This window comes from Castanea sativa, chromosome 4, assembly GCF_040712315.1.
Source record: "Castanea sativa cultivar Marrone di Chiusa Pesio chromosome 4, ASM4071231v1".
Classification (NCBI taxonomy): domain Eukaryota; kingdom Viridiplantae; phylum Streptophyta; class Magnoliopsida; order Fagales; family Fagaceae; genus Castanea; species Castanea sativa.
In genome coordinates, this window is record NC_134016.1 from 7,876,045 (window position 1) to 7,882,044 (window position 6,000).

Here is a 6,000-nt window from a genome sequence, read left to right on the forward strand (position 1 = left end):
CTTCAATAGGGTTGTGCATGTGGGTGTCTACAATGGGGGTGAGCCACATAGGTATAATTCTAGAGATACAACAAATCATACACCCAATTTCCTAACTTGCTAATTTGTGCAACTTTGAGTATTAGACATTTTTTCATTTGTTTGAGCCACCACTTTATGTTGACCACTCAAAATCGCATAAGTTAATGATTATAAAATTTCCTTTGAGAGAGAGAGAGAGAGAGAGAGGTTGGGTCAAGAAGGGAGCTAGTGGGCCATGGTGGGTGGGGTGTGGTATATTGTGAACTGAGGGTGTAACTTGTTTTATACGCTCAATTTGATTTGCCGAATTAAACACCTCAAATTGGGGAAACTATTTTTCAAAAAATATTTTATGTCGAAACAAATGAATCCTAATTTATCTGATTAACATATACTTTCTTATAATGAAAATTTAAGACATTATGAGCTTTCCATATTTTAAGAAACTAACCAATCCATTTCAAAATTTCAAATGACCCTACATACCTAGGATTCAATTTATCAAATTTTACCAAATCTCATAAATCCTTTCATAGGATCAACTTTAAGGAATTTCATATCTCCAACTTTGAAATCCAAATCATTCCTTCAATATGCAGCGTAACTTTTCTATTGACTATAAACTATTCATAATTTTTTATATGTCAAAATCAATTTTCATACCAACACTAATGAATTGGATCCCACAGAACTCCACAATTGAGCGTGTTTGGCGAGAGTTGTACTAGGATGGATGACCTCCTGAGAAGTCCATGCTCTTTTCTTTTGTGAGTTCCAGTTAACTCAACTAGTAAAATCTCTAATGATTAAATAAGCTATCTGGGGTTCAATATCTGCCTACATTAAAACTTATTGGTATCTTAGTCTGATGATAAAGAGCTATTATCAGAAGCTATGTTGTAGGTTGAAAATATCTCAAAAAAAAAATAAAAATTCAAAGAAGTCCACTAAATGATTTATGGCCCAAGATTACCAACTGATCTCATCTTCTACTTATAAAGGCTTATAAAAGGTCATCTCGATACTAGACTAGTAGATATTATTAAAGGTGAATCTCGCTAAGCACAGATGATTAGCCTAACTATTCTTGAAATCTTGTACACATTCCCTTAAGATGGATGTTTTCTAAGATCTAAATAGTCCTTTATAACTATCCATTTGTTGAAGGGCGAAAGGTTGTGCAGAAAACATAAACAAAGTTTATGCATAACATAGAGAATTTATTAAATAATAAGCATTTATAGACATATAATCATAGTAATCTTAAAGATACTTCTAAATAAATATGTCTTAACATAGTTGTAGGGGCATTGGGCCCAGTAATTTACCAAGGATGGCCCAACAAAGTCTTTTGGGCTAGAAACCCAAATCCGAAGACATCAAAATGATCTTGGAGTATCTGAATGTATCTCATAAAGAAATGCCAAGTAAGGATATGATAAACAAATGACCAATTACGTCCGAGGAGAAGATGTGTCCTCGGATTGTTAAGCCGAGGACATAGGAAGAGAGGTTTAGTGTCCCCGGGCTATGTTATAAAGAATCCTACGACTACGGGAATACACAGTACACGTGGAGGACAATAGAAAGAGCGGTGGAATATCTAAGGTAAAGCTGCTACCACCGCCCATGCATTAAAAGCTCTGTAATTGATACGCTGACTACATAGATGGAAGGATGGGACCTGAGCATGGAGCTTGGAAACTTGGTCCCTAACCCCAGCGGGCTTTAGAGAAGAATTGATGGGACAAGTATCCGGGATCAGCATTGCAACCATGAGGTGGAATATGATGAAAAGAAGAAAAAGAAGTATAAATAAAGGGGAAGACATACGAAGCAAAGAGAGGCTTTTTCAATAAGAAAAAGGGCCAATAGTATATGATAATCAATAATTGTATCCAAACTTTAGGAAATACTATTATAAACTATCCTCGGATTGCGTCCGAGGAGGAACTTTCAGTCTTACTCTTGCAAACAACTCTTTATTTTGTGCCATTGGGCCCAAAGCCCGTTCTTTTCCTTGTTATCTAAACCATCCTTGAAATCTAGATTACAAACCCATCCTCTACAAATTTATTGTAAAAAAGGCCTTTCAAGCCCATTTCCTTCCAGTCATTGTTTGGGAATTTGAATTGTGTCCTTACCATAGTTATAAACATATCAGCAACAATAATTATTTTCAAAATTTTCTTCAACTTCACCCATTCTAATGTTTATTATGTCATTTTTGTGTAGATATTCTTCTTGTTGATGTTTTATTCATTGACGTCCAATACTTAATTATCATGTTTGGTTTTGATTGGTTAAATATCCTTTTTAAAAATCATAACTATTACATATATTATGACACTTCCAAATTCTAAATAATATCCTACTACTTTTAATAGGAGATTTCATTTTATGAAGCCACAAATGATGAAGTTGAATAGAAGTCTTTTAATATCCAAAGTATGGTGGTTCCATATTTGCAAACAATTTTCTCATTAACAGTCTTCATATTCGGTTAATATCTGTTAAACAAGAAGACATGAATTTTATCACACAATATTTATAGGAATCATGTTACAACATAATTTTATAGGGTTACTTGCCATGGTTTCCAAACCAACATTTAGGATGATAAACGGTAACATGAGTGGCACCATCACAAAGAGACATATTGAATATGACGCTTCTTGCTATCCTAAAACTAACGACATTGGCTATAAAGCCCGTGCTTGCAACCAATGGACCCGTGTAAAAAATACCTTTGGAGAAATCTGCTTTTACACCGGTGCTAGCAAAGTATAAAGGAATCATTATCTCAAACACAAAGGCCCAGGGGGTACAAGTAGCCCTATTGTAAAAGTATCCACGTGGACACCAATAGAATCAATTATGCAAATCACAAAACATAGCACTAGCAGCAAAAACTAAGGAGTGGACACCAATAGAACCAGTTATGTAATAACCAGTTACTGAAAATTTTATTTGAAGGGTTGTGGCGATGCAGGAGAGGTTGGAGCACCAAGAAGTAGACTAATGTAAACACAATTATAATAGCTAAGGAATATGGGGCTGTATATAGGTTAATGCCTATTGGGATATATATATATATATATATATATATATATATATATAGAGAGAGAGAGAGAGAGAGAGAGAGAGAGAGAGAGAGAGAGAGAGGTTGGGTCAAGAAGGGACCTAGTAGGCCATGGTGGGTAGCAGTTGATTTTTCGGAACTATAAACTATTTAAAATCTTTTGAGTCAAATTAATTTTTTCAAAAGTCCTCTAAATGATTTATGGCCCAAGATTTTTCGCCAACAAACCAATCTAAATTTTCTAGATATAAAGCCTCATAAAGGGTCATCTCGATACTAGACTAGTAGATATAATTATAGGCAACTCTCACTAAGTACAGATGATTAGCCATCTCTAAGATCTAAGTAGTCCTTTACAACTGTCCATCTGTTGAAGGGTAATAGGTTGTGTAGAAAAGTGAAGTTTATGCATAACATAGAAAATATACTGAATAATAAGCATTTTAATAAACATATAACCATATTAATCTAATATGCATTGAAAAAAAATGTCTTAAACATATGGAAAATGCTAAAGCCATAAACTGTTTTACAAACTGTTGACGTGTTAGAATATTATTAGTAAGTAAAAATGTGATATCAGTAGTACGTAGGCTTAGATGAGAACTAGAAACAGTTGTTATATCAACAGTTTCTAAAAATGTTATAAAATAATTTGTATCTGTACCATTTTTCCAAACATATTTATAAACATATTAGCAACAATAATTATTTTCAAAAGTTTCTTTAACTACTTCACCCATTCTAATTTCTATAATGTCATATTCATGTAGAACATTCTTTCCTGTTGATGTTTTTATATGGACATCCAATACTAAATTATCACATTTGGTTTTCCTTAGTTAAATTTCCTTTTTAAAAAGACATTACTATTCTATATATTGTGAGATTTCCAAGTTCCAACTAATATTTTTATACCTATTTTTATAGGGGATATCTTTTTATGAAGCAACAAATGATGAAGTTTAATAGAAATCTTTTAATATCCAAAGTATCATAATTTCATTTTTGCAAACAGTTTTTGCATTAACATGCTTCTTAGTGGAGATGGAACTTCCAATCGGGCTTTCTATTTTAAAGCTAGAGGTTCAACAAGTGTTGAAAATTGATGATTTTAAGTATACTATAATAAACTCTCAAAAAAAGAAGTATACTATAATAAAAATTCTTAACAAATAAAACATATAGTGACATAAATATGCATTGCAATTGTACTCATCACTTAAAAAATTGTATTCAAAGGTTTTTTTTTTTTTTGAAAACAAATTGTTAAAAAAATGGTACTAAAAGAGAAATAAATCCTACAACTAATGGGAATTTTCTAAACAAACTAGTTAAGCCTATTTTTAAATCTATTTGAAAAAAAAAAAGAAGAAGTTATATCCTAGAAAAGAAAATATGTTTAAATACTCTTCTTCAACTTCACTCATTCTAATGTTTACTATGTTATATGAAAATGGTAATAAGTGATGTACTACCAATATTTTCCACACACAAAAAAATATCCTCAACTTATTCATAGTCATAATTCTTAGAGATATTTATTAAGAAAATTAAACATATTTACAAACATATAAAATATGATAACTATTTAGGGAAAATATTATTTCAAATTTTGTTCTTCAATTTCACTTTTGACATTGTGGGTTGCACCTTATATGATGAAGTAAAGTTGAACAAACAAATTCTGGTTTTGAATTTGAGCTCCCCACCCCCCCCCCCCCCACCTACAATTGATATCTAAAACAAAATAATATATATATATATATATATATATATATATATATATATATATAGAGAGAGAGAGAGAGAGAGAGAGAGAGAGAGAGAGAGAGAGAGAAGTCTTCTCAATTTTTTTTTTAAACAAACCCCTTCAAATACTATGTAAAACATATTTATGAAAATAAATACAACAATTAAAATTGAGACAACACTACAATAAAATTTTTTCATGTTGAAGTTTCCGGTCAGGAACCATATAATCTATACAACATAATAACATAGGTCTTTGTAATTAATTGTACTTGTCTTTTATTATAATTAATTGCAAACCTACGCAATGCGCCAAAAAATTTGAAACACAATGCAATAAAAAAGTCCTCTCTTATACTCTTATGTGTATATTTTTCTCCAAAACATAGATGAACATTTCTTTCTTTCTCATAATCAATAAATCATATATCATAAAATTGGAAACATAATAGGCGTAAATGCACTTTTAGTCCTTATATTTTGGCCCGATTTCTATTTTGGTTCCTACATTTTATTTTTACCACTTTTAGTTCCTAAATCAATTAACGCGTGACATTTAAGTCCTTACCATCACCCAATTAACAAAAAATACTGACATGGCTGACGGCACAGTAAAATAATAATTAAAAAATATATTTTGGTATTAAAAAATTGCCACGTGAGTTATAAATTAATTTTAATTAAATAAAAAAATTTTAAAAAAAATTACAAGAATTGTGATCTAAAAAGATTAAGAACTTGTTCTTAAATGATCTTTAAGCCCAAAAAACCCATAATCAAAAAACATGAACATCAAACCTACAAGGAAAAAAAAAATGAACATCACCAAATCAAATAGCATGAAAACCCACACGAAACCAACTGGAGAACATCCTCTCATTTCTTCGATCAGGAATCTCCGGCATATCCACGAAGAATCCACTCATTTCTTCGATCATCTGAAGCACCGAGTTCAAGGATTGCAAGCGATCTGTGAGATTCGATCACCCTATAGTTCCGCTTCTTGGCATTGATTTTCTGCACCAGATCGCAATTTGAGAGCTGCAACCGAGTCACCTCGTCCGTCAGATCCTCCAGCTGCTTCTGCTTCCTCATCCGAGATCGCCTCGCCGATTCGTGATTCGACAACATCCTCTTCGTGTTCC